Source organism: Artibeus jamaicensis, unplaced genomic scaffold (assembly GCF_021234435.1).
Source record: "Artibeus jamaicensis isolate MK-2021 breed Jamaican fruit bat unplaced genomic scaffold, CSHL_Jam_final contig_2170, whole genome shotgun sequence".
Classification (NCBI taxonomy): Eukaryota; Metazoa; Chordata; class Mammalia; order Chiroptera; family Phyllostomidae; genus Artibeus; species Artibeus jamaicensis.
This window is the reverse complement of record NW_026521445.1, coordinates 2,728,520-2,747,624: the sequence shown is the minus strand read 5'-3', so window position 1 is coordinate 2,747,624 and position 19,105 is coordinate 2,728,520. Positions and strand designations below refer to the sequence as shown.

General features: G+C 43.6%; 1 long non-coding RNA gene across 1 annotated transcript; it reads left to right on the top strand.

Moving 5' to 3' along the window:
- Positions 1 to 9,200: 9,200 nt before the first annotated feature.
- LOC128626400 (uncharacterized) lies at positions 9,201 to 18,061 on the top strand. The gene is made up of 3 exons (XR_008390345.1): positions 9,201 to 9,493; positions 15,988 to 16,171; positions 17,860 to 18,061. It is a non-coding gene; the product is annotated as an uncharacterized LOC128626400 (long non-coding RNA).
- Positions 18,062 to 19,105: the final 1,044 nt, after the last annotated feature.

Sequence of the window (19,105 nt, the reverse complement as noted above, 5' to 3'; positions counted from 1 at the left end):
TAAGAATGAGCCAAAGACCAGAAATGGGAGAGGGAAGGAAGGACAATAGAAGGACTCAACCAAAAATCAGCAAGTGGGGACAATGCAATGGACCTTGCCAATCCCAGGCAGGTCCATTCTACTTGGCTTTGTTTTGGTTAAAGATGAGCAAAATGCATCTTCTCCAGTGAACCTCTGGATGTGTGCCTGCTGCCTATGGGATGATCAGAAGTTCCTATGGAGCTGGGAATTGTGGGGCTTTCCCCAGCCTGCTCGGAGGAGGCAATTCAGTTCTAATGAAAAATTTCTCCTGAAAAGGTGGGGTCCGGTTTCAGCATTTGTAAAGTTGGGTCATGTAAAATGGCTATTTGTGTATTTTTGAGCTACAAAAGTGGGAATATCGTATGATTCAACCGATTGCTTTGTGGGGGCCACTGACCTAGGTGTTGAAAACATAGAGATAAGACACAGTCTGACCTCAAGGGGCTGCCACAAGAGAGCCCCTTCTGTAAAGAACTGGCTGCACATTAGTTACAACAGCCAAGCAACCCAAGTTCCCATCGATAGATGAGTAGATAATGTGGTACATTTACACCGTGGAATACTACTTGGCTATAAAAAAGAATGAGCCCTGGCTGGTGTAGCTCAGTGGATTGAGCACTGGACTGGAAAGCAAAGGGTTGCTAGCTCAATTCTCAGTCAGGGCACATGCCTGGGTTGCAGGCCATGTCCCCAGTGTGAAGGTGAGTGAGAGGCAACCACACGCTGATGTTTCTCTCCCTCTCTTTCTCCTTCCCTTCCCCTTTCTCTAAAAATAAATAAATAAAAAGAAAAAAGAAAAAGGAATGAAACCTTAACTTTTATAATGACATAAATGAACCTACAGCATATTATCCTAAGTGAAATAAGCCAGACAGAGAAAGACAAATACCACATAATTTCACTGATATGTGGAATCTAATGAACAAAAAAAGGAACAAAACAAAATAGAAACAGACTCATAGATGAACAGAATAGATTGACAGTTGCTGGAGGGGTTGAGGGTTGGAGGTTGCTGGGAAAGGTGGTGGGATTAAGAAGCACAAATTGGTGGTTACAGAACAGTCACAGAGGTATAGATTACAGAACAAGGAATATAGTCAATACTACCGTGACAACTATGTCTGGGGCCGGGTGCGTACTTGAAGCAGCAAGGGTACACTCTGTACATGATTTTCTAACTACTCTGCTGTACACCTGAAACTAATACAGAATAATATTGAATGTAAACTGCAATTAAAATAAAGAAAGAATTGGCTGCCAATTGGGGATATCTGGTGCAGTAAGAAAGATGTTCAGAGGAAAGTGAGGCCGGGCTGTAGAAATGCAGGACTGAAGTGGGAGTTCAGTCCTTTCATTAACAGGAGTCCAGATCCAATGGAATTCACATGAAGCCCCCTTGCTTCTGGCCGTCTGAGCACATGAGGATCAGCCAGCAAACCCAGAATCTCAAAGCAAGTGTTAAGAGCAGGGTGAGTTCTAAACGTGCCAACCTTGACTAGTCTCTTTAGCATTTGTTATCTTTATGGGTCCCTGAATGCTTCCCTTGAATATTAATTTTCCTCAATTCTTTAAGTATATATTAGTTATTACATATTTTTGATTAATATTTGATGGCTGCTTCGGCTGCCAAGAGCACCCATAAATTTCCCAGGTGGCTATCTAGTGCTAGGTAAGTGCAGGAGACCCCTTGTGTGAAGCAAAGACATCAATCATTTTAAGTCCCTGACTCCACACCTTAATGCCCAAAGATATATTGCTAAGAAGCCCATAACAAGTCATTAAAAATGAATGTCTGGTGGCAGTGTTCATGTCTGCAGAATTCAGCAGCAGAGGGAGGGGAACCTAGGATGCGGCACAAGCTGAGAGAGCTCACTAACATCTCTTTGAGCACTTTTTAAAAATTCTCCATTTCTCACTCCAGAACAAGCTTTATAATTTGTGAGGTCAAGTGCAAAATGAAAATGCAGGGCACCTTGTTGAAAAATTAGTAAGCACTTAGAAATAGCAATAGAAAATGCGTTAAACCAAGCACGGGACCTTTCCAAAGGTGGGGCCCTGTGTGACTGTGACATTGGTCACACAACTGGGAAGCCAGCCCCTCCTGTCTCTCTGGCCCCCAGCGCTCTAATCTCCCTCTGTCTGGGCCTCAGCCTCTCCCGGTAAGCTCTTTCAACAAAAACAACAATAACAACAGCATTCCTTGAGATTATATAAGGGTGCTCTATTTTCATGAACTTTTATTTTCATTAACCCGAGAGGTCAAAGAGGGGTCCTTTCATTAACCCTATAAGTATGAATTTTATCCCAATTACACAAATGAGGAGATTGAAACTTGTGAGAGTTAATCTTCTGTATCAATTTCACAGGGCCAGAGGAGGTCCAGATAGTTCATTAAATCTTATTCCGAGTGTGTCTGTGAGGGTGTTTTTGGATGAGAGTAACATCTGAGTCAGTAGAGTGAGCAAAGCCGATTGCCCTCCCTCATGTGGGTGGGCCTCATCTCATCAGTTGAAGACCTGCATAGAATGAAAACACTGAGCCTCCTCCGGCCTGACTGCCTTCGAGCTGGAACCTTCATTTTTTTTCTGCTTTTAGACGCAAACTAAAAATCCATTTTTCCTGGGTCTTCAGTGTGCCAACTGCAAATCTTGGGACTTGTGAGCCAATTCTAATGAATAGGTATATAATTCATAGACAGATAGCTAGATATGTCTTATTGGTTTTATTCCTTTGAAGAATGTTGACTAACAAAAGCTCATACAGATTAAGTAATTTGCCCAGTGTCTCAGAGTTGGTAAGTGATGGAGTTGTGCCATGGCTACAGTAGACATGTCTGGAAATGACTAGAGCTGAATAAACGTGTGGCCTTGGCCTGGTTAGGAAGATAAGGCTAAAAGCAGGCAGAAACCCATAAACAACTTTCACTGGTCTGCGCAGAACGAACTGAGCAGCTAAGTACAGAGAGGATGACGCCGAGCTCAGCCTGGGCACTCAGAGGGGAAGATGTGGGAGTCCTGGGCTCCAGTCCCAAGGCTGCTTCCAGCAAGACGTCTGCAATAGTCAAGCAAGTCCCCAGGCCCCAGGCCCTCATCTGAGAAGAGGGTGAGCTGGACTTCATGCCCTTAGTGAGGTCCCTTCCTTCTGAATAGTGAGGATTTTATAGTTCATTTTTATGACTTTCTGGGAAAAAAAAACTGTTTAAGGTGATAGATGCATTTTCTCTTTTTGGTCCTTGAGATGACTTTTGGTTTTTACTCACTGTAACATATCTTACTGTGCTAAAAAAAACCTGTAGACCATGCCTTCCAATTGTACAGAGGTTTGAACAGGGTAAGAAAAGAGATTTTGCCTCCCAAATACCAGCAATGCCCAGAGGATCTACTGCCTCAGGTTAAATTCATATATATTCACCCAAACTTTCAGTCTGATCTGTGGCCTACACGTCTTATTGGCCATCAATGTTCTGAAAGTGGGCAGGATGAGGCAGAAGGCAGCTTCGAGGAAGCCTGTATCAGATACCAGCAGTGTCTGTCCTCACCTGCTTTCCTGACCTAGTGGGGAAGAATGATTGCAAGACTCTGAGTGAGCAGGACACAGGAGGTAATCAACACCTGTCGAGCCCCTTAATTTGTGCCAGTCCCTGAAGACGGCATTTGATTTACATCATCTCATGACAACCTTATGAAGCAGGAAATACCAGCCCTACTTGACAGATACCCACATGAAGGTTGGAGAGGTGAGATGTCTTGCTCCTTGTTTTCCAGCTTCTGAGCAGGAGCAGAGCTCGGAGTCACACCAGCTCTCCCCTCTGCGTCACACCTTCCCTGAAACTACCTGGGCTACATCCCAGTTCTAAGAGGAAACACACTCTGGAATCGATTCGGACACACTGCACGTGTCCTGAAGCCACTGGTTTATTTTATCAAATATATTAGTCTCTGGTCATTGTTTACCAACACTTGGGTCAGGTCAGGAAATTGAAGGTGAATACACTCACCTCCCATAAAGGGAGTTTATGATGGATATGATTCCAGTTTCACTCATCTCCTAAGGTCCTGGGTCCTGTTCCTTACCAAAGATTCCCAAGGCTGCACGGGGAACTTCATTCCTGTCCCCCTGTTGCTGGGCCAATCCGCCTTCTAATGAGCCCAAAGAGCATCTTCCTCCTTGTTTATTGCAATCACCAGCAGAGAAAATTCCACCTGCAAGGATAAAATGATCCCGAGTTCTACCAATCTTATAAGATAATCTACAGCATAACTTCAATCCATCCTACTGTGATCTAAGGCTCTGTTCCCCCAGGGTCCTGAGTATGTGGTGGACATGACCTTGGAACTGTGAAGATGTAGCACAGTGCACGGCCTATCAGGCAACAGCGGAGACTGTGAATTTCTCCTCCCTTGTTACCGCCTCACCTCCTCCCTACAGTTCTGCATCCTTTAATGTTCTCATTTACTTTCCTGTGTTTAGTCCTGTGGTAATTATTCAGAGCAATGATTTTAAAACAGGGGCAATTTTACCCCCCAGGGAACATTTGGCAATGGCTCAAGACAGTTTTAGTTGTCACAACTGTGGGGGTGCTACTGGCATCTAGTGGGTAGAGGCCAAGGAAGCTGCTGAATGGCCCACAATGCACTGGACGCCCCCACAACACACTTTCCCAGTCCAAATGTCAATCATGCCACGGTTGACAGACCCTGATTTAGACCCAGGATGGCAAGTTTCCGCCACGAGTGCCCTTCCTCCCTGCTCCCCCTGTGTCCTCTGCTGTCACATCTAGTTGGTCAGGGCATTCATTCCCTCTGAGCCCAGTCCTGAACTCAGAATCCTCTCCACGCAGGGCTCCAGGCAGCCGCTGGTGATAGGTGCAGAAATGCAAAAGGAGCTCCAGAGGCCGTTTGTGAGTCAGACCCGTGTCCTGTTAGCCGTATCTACCTATTTATTCATGCTGTAACCTTCCTGAAGCAAGGATCGTGGGCTGTTTGTTTCTTAAGATTTCATTTATTTATTTTTGGCAAGAGGGGAAGGGAGAGAGAAAACGAGAGAGAGAAATATCGATCAGTTGCGTCTCATATGTGCCCCGACCAGGGACCAAACCCACAGCCTAGACAGACATATGCCCTGACCAGGAATTGAACCAGTGACCTTTCACTTTGCAGGACAGTGCTCAACTAACTGAGCAACACGGGTCAGGGAAGTCATGTTTTTAATACTCTAGAGTCCCCAGTAGCTCCAAGATAAAGAAGGAAAGTAACAGAGAGAAAGAGAAAGAAAGGGAGGGAAGTTTAAAAAAAATTAAAGAGAAAAGAAGAGAAGAAAAAGGAATAAAAGTGTAGAAATAAAGAATGAGGGCCCTGGCTGGCGTAGCTCAGTGGATTGAGTGCGGGCCTGCGAACCAGAGTATCGCGGTTCGGTTCCCAGTCAGGGCACATGCCTGGGTTGCAGGCCAGTTCCCAGCAGGGGACACATGAGAGGCAACCACACATTGATGTTTCTCTCCCTCTCTTTCTCCTTCCCTTCCTCTCTCTCGAAAAATAAATAAAGAAAATATTTTTAAAAAAAGAATGAAAATAGAAGAGATAGAGTTCAAGACAAGGCACCACTGAGACCAACATGTCTGAAATCACTCTAGCAGCCCCTGGGCTTGAGTACATTCTTAAGGTGCTTTGTACATTCTTAAGGTGGCTCAGAGTGAGATGGGCCAACACCGGGAATGTCCCTGCAGTCAAGAGGTTGCCTCCCTGTCACGGGAACCTGGGCCCTGTGCTCCTTTGGTCATTGCAGTTGACCCAGGCTCACTGTAAGAATCCCCCACCCCCATCTCTCCCCATCCCTCCATCACCCCCAAGGGCAGAGCTTTCTTGCCTAGTGATGAGAAAGAACTGTCATTGGTTGTCAGTTTCCCCAAAGGCCACACAAAGTGCCCTGAAGAACTGGATCCAAGGTCTTTCCAAATGTGTGTCCTCCTCATCTCAGTGCGGACTGCGGATTCAGGCAAGGGCTCCCATCCCAGTGAGCGCTGTAACCCATGGTCGCCAAGGATGACCCCGAGCTAAAACAAAATCCTAAACAGTGCTCACTGTTGATAGAGTCTTGATGGACAGATTTCCAGTGTTTTCATAGCTTAGATCTTCAGAAGAGATTTGGCAGGCCCGTCATAGTTAAGGCTTTATAGCATGAAAATGGCCCAACCACATGTCTGTTTTGAACTCTTCCCTAATAAATGTGGAAGTGTGGGCAAAAGGTCACCCCTTAGAAATAACAAGCCTTGTTATTGAGTAATCAAAGTGATCGATTTGTTAGAAAAGTACTCTTCGAAGGCACGTATAGTTTTTGGCACTGTGCATCTTAGGATTTTTTTTCCAGCTCCACAGCATTGCCAACCAAACACCCCAGAGTCTCAAAGGGTTGCCTGGAGCCCTACCAGCTGAACCTGCCTGTCTTAGGTACAAATCGTCAGCTCAGTGCGGCTTCCTGTGCGCAGCTCCCTCAGTGGCCTGACTCATAGCCCCTTCCCACTGATTTTTTTTTTAAGTTTCTTGAAGGTATTCCTATTGTCAGAGTCCATCTGTTACGTCTTTTCAAGGGTGGTATATTTGGGACCCCATGTCATGCAAAATTCCACAAAGGAACCTTCTTTGTCCATTGTAAAATAAAGAGATCTGTCTTCTCCCGCTCTGGGCAAAAGAGAGCTGTTTGGATGAGCTGTTCCCAATCCCTGGAGAGAGGACACGGAGGAGGCAGGAAGAGACCACCCTCTTCTGTGGATCTTTACTTAGTTCCTACTGCCTTTTCTACAGGGTGGCCCGGAATAACACAAGTAATTTAACCTCAGTGAACAACTGAGCAACAGCATGCAGAGACTTCACGGAAGTTTGAAAGGATGTAGCTGAAGCGGGACTACATGTGAATTCAGCATTTGTAGAGCCATGGCATTCTCTGAGAAAATTCTAGAAAAGAAGTCACGGGGCCACCACGCCCTCCACTCCCTTTCCCAGTGACTTCAGAGGGGCTCCACGTTGTGCCCCTCTAATTTCCAGGCAACCAGGCCTATCAGGACCTGCGTGGGCAATGCCCCTGTGAGAGCAGAGGCATCTTTCATCACCTTTGCCTCCTGGAGAGAAGAAACTGGTTCTCATGTTTTCCCCAGCTCAGTAGCTCAGGGCTTTGCTAATCTTGCTGAACACTTCAGTTTTTAGATGGTATATCAATGAGGCATTCAAACAGAGCAGTTTATACACAAAAATTCTGTCTGCTTTGTAAAAGATTATCCTTTTATAAACACTCTGCAGAAAACATAAAAGCAAATAGGGGACAGCACATAGAACAGGAAAGATGTTAGCAGGGAGATTAATGCTGAATGGGTCGAAATGAATGGTGCTCACTAATACGAGGCCCGGAGACTGTGGCTGCAGTGAGACATAAATAATGGGAATGACACATCGTTTATTCGGGATAATGAGTTGATCCAAAGTAGAGGCCTAGGACAAGAGATTAAAGATTAAATGTCCATCTCCTGATGAATATCAGTAGCCAACTTTAACCTTTTCCTTCCAAAAGTACAATTTTTACCTGAATGACTATATGTGCTTATGCTTCAAGTCCGGAAACAGGATCCCTGGAAAACAACCAATATCGTTTGCATCATTTTCTTCCCCTGGAGGAAAACACTCTTCTGCATTTCTAGACAGGACGTACAGTTTCATTTCTGGGCTACAAGCCTCTGGGTGCCACTTTAAGGAAAGATTTTCCCCTCGATGTTCTTATCTGAGGGCTCTCGCTTAGGGACTCTGCTCACGGCTCCTCGTTCATTCATTTAACAATCAGCTGTTTCAAAAAAAAAAAAAAGAAAAGTGAGACTGGCCCAACCCAATATGGATTTCACAGAGCTCGTGAGCTCTGTAGCATGGCAGAATGAGACAAGCCTTAGAAATCATCTGGTCCAAGCACCCCAGGCCGTAGTGAGGAAACTGAGGCCTGAGGCCAGGGGGTGTCCCGGCCGCAGTCCCACAGCCAGTTAGAAGCAGGGCTGGGACTCTGTCGAGGTCTCTGGCTTCACGCTTCTACTCCGTCCACTGCGCCCTGTCCCCTTTACTCTCTCAAGGTGGAAATAGCGACCAAAGCAGCTTGCTGGGAGAGCCAGCACCCCACATGCTAAATTAAAGCTCTGAGTTATGAGCTCAGAGCCCCTACCACCAAAATCCTTATGATATTGGAAGCTCTGAAAAAATAAAGGTTAGAAACAAAAAAGTGGGGGGATGGAAGGAATTGGAGCAGTGGGGGCACACGTAGAAGAGGAAGGTGCAGAAGGAGCAGACCGCAGTCTCAGACGCTGGCCCTGCCAGCCTCCAGCCCCTGGCCCAATTTTGGAATGGCCCATTAGTGGCCCTTCCTTCTCAAGGGGCAAGAGGACACCAGGCAAGAAGTAACTGTGTGGCTTGCCCGTTTTTTGGAGCCATGTAGCTGCCCACTATCCACAAACCAAGACTGGGGGGGGGCGGTTGTGGCTGGTAGATATCAGTGGACTGGGGACAGCAATAAGTTCAAATTTGGCATTAAGGAAGGAAGGAAAAAAAGAGGGAGGGAGGGAAGGAAAGAGAGAGAGAAAGAATAAAGAAAAAAGAAAGGGAGAGAAAGAAAGAGAGAGAGAGAAAGAAAGAAGGAAGGAAGGAAGGAAGGAAGGAAGGAAGGAAGGAAGGAAGGAAGGAAGGAAGGAAGGAAGGAAGGAGAGAAGAGAAAGAAAGAAAGAAAGAAAGAAAGAAAGAAAGAAAGAAAGAAAGAAAGAAAGAAAGAAAGAAAGAAAGAAAGAAAGAAAGAAAGAAAGAAAGAAAGAAAGAAAGAAAGAAAGAAAGAAAGAAAGAAAGAAAGAAAGAAAGAAAGAAAGAAAGAAAGAAAGAAAGAAAGAAAGAAAGAAAGAAAAAATGCACCCAGGCCACCAACCAGGCGTAAGCAGGAGACCATCACAGGTTAATTCCACAGCTGCTCACCTACGGCGAGCAAGGTCAGGCTCTGGCTGGTGTCCCATGTGATATCAGTTTGGTGGTTTCAGTCTATGCTCCAGGGAACATTTGTCTCGGTGCCAAACCAACGTGCACGCACAGTTGGCAGGCTGTGCTCCGGAGGCCAGAGACGAGGAGCCCTGGAAGTGTATCCATTTTCACTTTGCAAGTATTTGCATGTCGTCAGCCTGGCCTTCGCTGCTCTTTACAGAAAGAGAGGAATCTGTGCTTCAGAGAGACTGTTTTGAACTCTCTTACCCTGCCTGAGGGTAGTGGAGCCAGTAATTCCAATCCTTCCATTGTCTCTCCTTCAGGGACACTCTGAAGTTCTTCATTTTGTCAAAGGCAGAAACAATCAAACCACTTCTTAGCTAATAAAGCTATTCACGGGGCCACCCACCTGAACTCAGCAGGAAACAATGTTTTCGTGTGACTCGCCCATTTCCACTTCGATGGGATAACCAAGAGAAAAGGTGAGATATGCACAGGACATGCAACTACCATTTTGCAAAAAGCAGAATATGTTGGATAGAAAGCTTTACAAACGGGTTTTGCGAGAGAGGCCATGACAAACTCAAACCTTATTTGGAGCACTGAGCTTGCTCGGTGCTAAGGACCTAGGAAGGCGCATCATGGCCCGGCCTCCCTAACCTGAAAGAGGACCCACGGGGAAGTCACTAGTGAACAGATACATGCCAATGTTTTCATCAAGTAAGATGAAATATTTGGTGTACACAATTGTGCAAACGAGAGGAGGGAAGCTATGAGGAGGGAGGTGGTAGAAGGACTTCCTGAAAGAAGCATTCGGTTTCCACTGAATCTTTCCATGATGTCCAGCCCCAGCTGAGGCGATCATGGACAATGAGGGGTAAGAAACCGAGTGTGGCGCTGTGCTAAGCATGCGGCTCTGCAGGGTCAGAATTCCGGTGAAGGTTTCCCAGGACTTAAAAAACAGCCTTCGCTCTCGTGGTGTTACGGACACGCCCTTGTGGGTGGAGCCTATTAGTAGATCCGACCTTGAAGACTGGGCAGCCCCCAAAAATGAGATTGTTGTTTCTTTACCTCCCCAGAAACATTTTAGTGATTTGTAAAAACAAGGGAATCCCTAAAGCTCAATGGTGAGTTGGGCTTGAGAATTTCTCTCGATCTGGAGCTGGAAAATGTCACTACTAGTGGGTAGCTACTGAGACTTTATAGGCACTCCCTGAATTGGCTCTTTTTCTCAGGTGAGCAAATTCTCAGCAAATGACACGGTCATGCTCATAGCTCCCAGGAGACCTGCCTCTGGCTGTGATTTGTCCCCAGCGACAAAGCTACCGACAAACATGGGGATCTTGATAGACCTAATTCCTATTTTTCCCAAAACATGTTCCCTGAAAGAAAAAGATCAATATTTTCACAGATCAAATGAGAAAGAAAAAAAAAGTCCCTTTTATGGCTAAAACAAGTAGTGAGTTCTAGAAGGCCCAGATTCCAACACATTTCTCTCATTCTGGGTCTGCTTGTAAGGTTGGTTTATATGAATAATCTAGATTATTAATAGTTAATTTTCAGCACCTAACATGGTGGCAGACACACAGTAAATGACTGATAAAAAAAAAAAGCTTCTTAAAAGACATACTGAATAAATGATACTTATTATAGTAGGCAATACCCAACTCCAGATAAGCCAGTCATGAGAATCAGGATCTGTCTCCTGGCAGAAAGAAGGGCAAGAACTAGGAAGGAAATCTAAGCCCCCAATAAAAGGGCCACAGCCCTCCAGGTGCTCTCAACACCGAGGGAAAGCTGGGCTAATAAGGGAGGTTGTGCGCCGGGCGAATGCGTGTGCACAGCTGATGCTTGATCTGGGCAGCCAACCACAGTTCCACTCTGCCTCTTCTCTGCCACGGGGTCTTGATACCGTCAGCGGTCTTGATATCGTCACCTTCCATGAGTACTGGCTTAAGGACCAGACGGGGGGAGCAAAGCAGAACAAGCTTAAAATCGGCAGCAACGCAGAACTGGAAAAATTCAGCAGGGACAAATACTCAAATTTCACAAGGTACATGCATCCCTTCATCGGCATGAAATTTACGGGCTGAAATCCATCCATTTCCAGGTGTTTGAGTATGCTTCCACTATTCATCTGTCCCTAATTTAGGGGCAACCTACTTTGTAATATTTGTGTAGCATCTAATTTTCAAAGAATCACCTGAGCAAATGCGGAAACGTAAGTGCTGCCACCATAGTAAAGAGACCCCAAAGGCAAAAGTGATGGGGTGTTGAACACTGCTTTGCAGGGTCAGGACCCAAAATGGTTCCTTCCTCGGAACCCCCAGGCCGCTCACTCACTTTGTGCGGCAGCAATGGACACAGAAATGCAGCTTTAAAAATCTAGGGATTTCAGGATTAGAGGTATCAGCTAAGCAAAAAAGCTCCTCCTTCAGCCAAAATGCTAGACTGATTAAGTAAGGGAAGGCTTGCTGAAGCAGAAACAGGGGAGGAGGATCTCACTTAGGTCCTTTCGCTGCAAGAAGCAAACTCCCCCACTGGTGTGGGGAGAAAGGTTCCTTTTGTTTTGGTTTGGTTTTCCTCCTCCTATTTGACCTCAGGAATCAGCAGAGAAGGGCGACTCCTCCCTGCTTCCCAGTTCACACGCAGTATGTTGTCCCAAGAGCAATAAAAACCTACCTCTTTTCTTAGGAAAGAGAGTCAAAAACAAGTCAGGCTAATTCAGAAACAAATTGAAACTGTTTCTTCTCGAACCGTGTCCATTTCATAACTCAGACAGTGATTTCTGGGTGGTGACTGAGTACTCCGGAAGTGCTGTGTGTGCCATTCATTGTCGGGATTCACATTTCTTTGCCATCGGATGATATATTTTTCTTCAAAAAATATTTCTAACGTCCTTTTTGTACTTTGCTTTTACAAAGTATGTTTAACTGTTGGGCTCTCAATAGTCTGTGAAATGTCAGTGTTTTTAAACTTGTTTTCTATAATATTAATAGGAAATTTAGCAATATACTGTGTATTTATTTTAAAATGTTGATTTGGTATTTGTAAGTAAACGTTGTTTTTTTTTAAATTTTATTCATTTATTTTTAGAGAGGAGAAGGGAGGGAGAAAGAGAGGGAGAGAAGTATCAGTGTGTGGTTACCTCTCATGTGGCCCCCACTGGGGAACTGGCCTGCAACCCAGGCATGTGCCCTGACTGGGAGATGAACTGACGACCCTTTGGTTTGCAGCCCGCACTCAATCCACTGAGCTATGCTAGCCAAGACTGTAACTGATTAAAACATTTTAATCAGAGTAATACCAACATTTTCATTGAGAAGAAATTGCCCAGAGCAACTTGATTGGTTTTTAATGGTTTCGCTCTAATATACCTAAATGTCACTTTGTGTTTATCTTTTTTTCAAAATTGTTATTGTATTTTTTTCCATTACCACTTCGTCCCCTTATACCCCTCCTCCCCAACCACACATACTTCATTCATGCTTGGAGTTTGCTAAGCCTCTTGAATCTACGGGTTGATGTCTTTCATCAGTTTCTTGGAAGGCACTTGACAATTATTTTTCAAATATTGCTGCTTCTCATTGTCTCATTGTCTTCTCATTGTCTCCCATCCGTCTGAGACTCCTAGTGCACACAATTAACTCTGTTCCATCTCTCTTGTTCTTTCTTCCTGTAACCCTGTTTGGCTATTTCCTTTGTACTTGTCTTTGACTACACCAATGGCACCTTCTGCTACATCAAGTATGCTATTAAACTTAAACAATGAATTCTTATTATCAGATATAATAGTGTTAGATTACAGAATATCTGATTGATTCCTTTATGTAGACTCAAACTTTCAGTTGATCCTGTCCATCTTTTCGTCCCTTTTGTACATCCGTTCCTCCACTTTATTTAATATGTTATAATAGTTATTTTAAAGCCTATTAGCTAATTCCAACACCTGGCTCATCTATGGGTTTGCTTCTATTGCTTGCTTTTTCTCTTGGTTGTTAGTCATGTTTCTCTGCTTCTTCACATGCTTCATAATATCTTACCGTATAACGAACATCATGTGTGAAGGACCTTAGAGACTGAATGAAGTCTTTGTTATTTCCCTTAGAAGCTTTGCACTTTCTTCTCAAAGGCAGATAGGGAGAGAGACGGCTCACCTCGACCCAGTGAGGAATTCAGCTGAATTGGAGCTAGACGTCAACTTCAGTTACAATCAGCCCATCTCTGTTTCCAAATATCTCAAGGAGAGTGGAATGTTTTCGGTAGGTCCGTAGAGAGGGTCCTCCAAGCACTTTAAGCAATGAGATGCCTCACTCTGCTTTCCCAGCCCAGCCTCCTAGCCTCTGGGGCCACCGCAGTTGAAGCAAATGTCCCTCAGGAAAACTTGGTTAAAACATCTGGAGCTCTCCCAGGTCCCAGCTTGTCCGCTTCCTCTACCCATTTGTCTTTCCCTGCTGGAGTCCCTCTGTGTAGGCCAAGCCTGGCTGACCCTCAGCCTGTGACCATACTTGTAAGTGTCTCCAGGCAAGAAAATGGCCAGGAATCTCAGCTAATCTGGGAGGAGAACTTCCCTCTGGAATGTTAGTTTACGGAATAGTTCTTGCTTCCTAGTTCTCCAATGTCTTTGAAAATATATACTTTCAAATTTATCTCATTTCTTCTAGTTATTACAGAAATCGACAGCTTCCCACAATATACTACTGAAAAGCAGAAGTTCCCACTAGTCCGCATTGATTGTACAAGTAATTTTCAGCATAGAACAGAAAAGCTTTTCCCAATATTATTCCATTTCACATTTTACTGACATGAATTTTATTTGGTTCAGTTTTTCCATTTGACAAAAATTTGACAAATTTCAATTTCCATTTGACAAAGTTCAATTTGACAAAAATTCTGATTTGTTGATCAGTATTTTTTTTTACATTTTATTTTTTATCTTTAGAGGGGAAGGAAAGAAGAGAGGGAGAGAAATGTCAATGTGTGGTTGCCTCTTGTGCATCCCCTGCCAGAAACTGGCCTGCAACCCAGGCATGTGCCCTGACTGGGAATCGAACTGCGATCCTTTGGTTCGCAGGCCCACACTCAATCCACTGAGCTATACCAGCCAGGGCTGATCAGTATTTTTGACCATATGAATTACATCATTCATAGCGTCAGCCATTGTGAGTTTTCCTCTGCGACTGTAGTTTCTACCAAGTTTAATTTTACCCATTCAAACTGTCCAGATCTAAATTTAGTCGGGAAGATTCCCTTCTTTAGTCAAGTTTTAGGTTCTAATATATTTACCAAATGCAGTTTTAGATACTGTAATTTCTATTTTGCATCGATTATTTGCACCAGGAATATCCATCAAAAACTCAATAAAAGACTGATGATATGTACTTAGGTCTTGCTTCATTTCTAAGAAAATTGTGTGCAGTTCTCCTCAAATAGTCCTGAATTTCTTAGGTTCCTGAATCGGTCAAGTGCATTTCCAACAAATTTCTTTTACAAGTCCCAATCTACATAGAAATAGTACCTAGTCTTGGCAGTGCAAAGAGCAAAATGACAAAATTAGAGTAGCGGGCCTGTACTAAAAAGCAAGATCAGCGTGTCTGGCATCATGGTTGGAACACAAAGAGCTTAGGAACAGAAACAGCTCTAAGAGCTGGAGGTGAATTCATCTCAACTTGCTTTGTCCTTGCTTCTCTCCATGATTCTGTTCTTACCTCCTCTCTACCAACCAGCTTCCTCTGATGAATCATGAGTGTTCTACTTCCTCACCACTTCAGATCTCCCCAAGTCCGTTATGGCGATCCTGGTCCTTCTCTCCGTATCATGACCTTTTCGCTTTAATCCCCTCTCCTTTCTTTGATATGATATCTGGGTTCAAAGTTCTGAGAGAAGAAATGTGACCAGCCAGCCCAATGTAGTCTGAGGGCTCCAAGGACCCAAGTTCAGGAAATGTAGCTCAGGTGCATCTGTAATCCAGTATTTCTCAATGTAATCTGCAGACCACCTCTGGGTCTGAGAATCACCTTTCTACCTTCCACAGCCCTTTGTCTTTCCCCCAAGTGATACTTCTCTCAGCCAGAAGTGATACCAGCCAAGAGCCTGCTGGGCTCTGGGCAGACCTGCCCCACCCTGTACCACACACACACACACACACACACACACACACACACACACAGCACCCTGGTGTACCTGAAAAAAGACCCAGTGTCAGATCAGTCTGGGTTCAAATCCTGTTTCCACCAACTACCAACTGATCCTGAGTCCCCCAATTCTCCAAGTCTTCATTTCCCTATCTACTTAACGAGAGAGTTATGTCTGCTGTACAGAAAGAAATGATGTAATAGAGAGAGAGGTCCCGACACAGAATAAGTCAAGTCCCCTTTCTTCTGAGGGCCGGTCCATGGCGTCACCTTCACACGCACAGAGGATGCTCAGTAAATAGTGTGTGGCTGGAACCCAGCAAAATGCATGAGATGAACCCAGGAAGTAAATGAATGGATTTGCCAGCAAGAGACATTGTTATTTTTTCCCCTCCCTGCCAAGCCCGATTCTCCCAGAGACGCTGCATTTCTTTGGATAACTCGGATAACTCGGCAACCACTCCATCCAGATAGAGTCTCTCAGGCAGGCAACATGTTTACAGTCAAAACGCTCCCTTCCACTTCAAGTTCCCAATCCCCTGCTGCTACTTTCTGCAAACTTAATTAATTAGTTGCAGCTAACATTTGTTCAACCTCATGCAGCAACTGGGAGACTGAAGGAAACGAGCTCTCATAAACTAAAAACATTTCAAAATATTGTCTTCTCCCAAGAAAACATTTCTTTCCTTTTTTTTTTAATTCACACTCCATTTGGATAACTTCAAGGTTTCAGAAGAAAACAAACAAGGGCATTCCAATTAATGTGGATTGTCTTTAACTATTTCACAGCCAAAGATCTGTGTTACCACTCGTTATCTTAAGCATTGTCATCCCTTTTATAGGATATGCACGGGTTCCTCTACCTGCCTCCTTTGTGATGCTCAGGTAATTACATCACTTTTGGTCCTGGTGTGAAAATGCCTGCCACATACTCCATCTGTCCGCAGATTAAGACGTGCCTACACCCTAAGTGATAATGTTGTCTTAGAAATTTAAAAGATCAAGTGCCATGTTGAAGGCAAGCAGGTACAGTGCATTTTTATTTTTCTTATGGATTTGTTTGTTTTACTACCGCAACATAAATACATTGACTAGGACTACATTATAGGAAGAGTGTCAGGGAAATGGACCTGCAAGCTCATGTCACCCTACCCCAATAGATTAATCCAAGGGTTTCCAACTGGGCATTCTGACCTGCAGGGCTAAGAGCTACACGTTGAGTGTGTGTGACCTGTAAGGGGAAGCTCCTCCAATAACCAAAGAGTATGAGACAGTGTCCCGATTGCTACCCTTCCAATTCCTGCCATGATTTGGGGATAGCATTTCCATACAGAAAAAGGCTGCACAGTATCGGCTGTGTCTGCAGTGCATGGCGGGTGAGGCATGCTGCATGCTTCTGTGCAAACGTAGTAAATTGCTGCTGTTATGAGTCACATGGTAGCAAGAACCTGGAGTTTAGTGATCTGAGTCTGAACCACAGCTTTGCTCATAAACTGATCGACTCATTGTCTGAGATACAAGAGAGAACAGGTCAGGGTGGTGAACAATGAGTGACATGGTGTGAACAGTGACAATGGAGACAGTTTTGGGGGGTGCTTCTGTGGGTTTTGTGAGACTCTGATAGAATGGCCATGACTGTGTGGAGTGATCACCAGTTTCTTTTTTTGTCGTATTTTCATCTTTTCTGTGCTGATAATAGTGATAAGATTCAAAAATATGCTGCAAACACAGTTTTTAAGGATCATTGCTTAGTTATACAATGGCAGTAGAAGAGAACAAAAGGGGAAACTTCAGGACGTGTAACTCCCCTGGTCAGCGTGGCTCAGTTCGTTGGAGCGCCATCCCATAAATTAAGTGTTGTGGGTTTGATTCCCGATCTGGGCACATACCTGGGTTGCAGGTTTGATTCCTGGTCGGGGCGCATATGATTCCCACACCCAGGTGCATACAGGAGGCAACCAATTGGCGCTTCTCTCTCACACTGATGTTTCTCTCTCTCTGAAAACTATAAAAATATGTCCTTGGGTGAGGAGTAAAAAAAGAATGCACACACTAAACCTCTAATCACTAAGTCAGTACCTTCTTTTATAAGAAATGTGAGGGCGTGAATGTTGTCAGAGAGTCAGGTCAGCACTAGAAAACAAATCAAAGCTACTATAACACTAGAAAAATCTTGGTTTAATTTTGTATAATACCAATAGTTATTTATATAATACCAATAGTTATTTGTATAAGTGGAGATAAAAGTATCTCCACTTATACCTAACTAGAATAGACATGGTGGTTAGTATAATGTTATATATGAGATTATGTTTTTTTCTAATATGTATTTGCTTGTGCTCAGTTTTAACACTATCATGCTTGTGTGTGTGTGTGTGCTCAGAGATTGATAAAGCAAATCTCTTTCTCTACATATATAATATATTCATGTATATTTTATATATTAGTGTTCAAATAGAGATAAAGATGTAGATATGTATTGGGTTGGCCAAAAAGTTCATTTGGTATTTTCCATAAGATGGCTCTAGTAATGCTTCATTGTCTTTAACTTCATTCGAGACAAGTTTCTTAGGTTGTATTGTGACAGGTGTCCTATCAGCATGTGTTAAAAAAACTTATCAAAATCAGTGAACTTATGTGTAGTTATTTTAATATTGAAGATGGAAGAAAATAAACAACATTTTCAGCACATTATGCTTTATATTTCTCTACAGGTAAAACTACTAAAATGCAGAAAAAGATTTGTGCAGTGGAGGACAAGGTGCTGTGGTGGATTGAGTGTGCCCGAAGTGGTTTGCGAAGTTTCATCCTGGAAAGTTCCTGCAGGACGATGCTCCATGGTCAGGTGGACCAGCTGAAGCTGATGGTGATCAAGTTGAGACATTAATTAAGAACAAGAGCCAACATACTCAAAATACCCAATAAAGTTATTGGTAAAAATGAAAAATGTGTCTTTTATTTTACAAAAAAAAAACTGAAGGGACATTTGGGCCAACCCCATAGCATAACCTCAGTCTCTCATCATATGTATTTTATACACATTTTATATGTGTGTGTACATACAGACCCAAACAAGAATATACAGAGCAACCTTCGTATGTAGAAAGGAGGGCTCAAAGCACAGACCATTAGTTGCTTATCAGTTTTCAATAGCCCTTCTCCTTACTAAAACAATCTGACTTTGTTGAGGATGGAAGTCTGTCTAACCAAAAGAACGATATTTTGCAACATTACTTGCAAGTAGGCGTGGCTATATATGTCACTGCTGACCAATGACAAGTAAGCAGAACTGGGGGGGTGGAGCTTCCAGGGAAGCATGATAGAGGCAGGGCTCATTCGGTTGGTAAGCCCCTCACCTTTTCTCTTCTTTCTGTGCACTGACGCTATACTTAAAAGGGATCAACCAGCTTGGGATTCCAAAGTGACGAATCCACGCTGAAGATGGCTCAGTGAAAAGGTACATGGAGGTTGAGTCTCATCTCTTATTGGGTTTTGCCAAATCACCTTTGGATTACCTGCCTCCATAATTCTCATATTCAAACTCCTACTTTTTCCATCCATTTCTTTTTATTTACAGTTGGTAAATAACATGGGAAGTCACTGTGAATCAAAGCATAAATACACAAACACAATATACAATCCAAAACATATGTACAGCATTTGGGTACAAACCAAAGGGAATGTTCATTTTCATACAGATCTGCTGAGTGTGCTGTTCCTAGGTTGTCTTCTAAAGATGGAAAAAAATGACTTTGGTCATCAAGACTGCTATGGCCATATTAGACACTGGACTACCTATGCCTCTGTTTGGAAGCCTCTATTCTTAGCAGTCAAATATAATTCCTATTGGATGCAAGAGGAATATTGATCTTCATCCTCAAGGCATTTATAGTTTTGCTGACAAAACAAGATAGACATTTATGTTTGATCTGATTAAACAACAACATATGGATTGAGTGC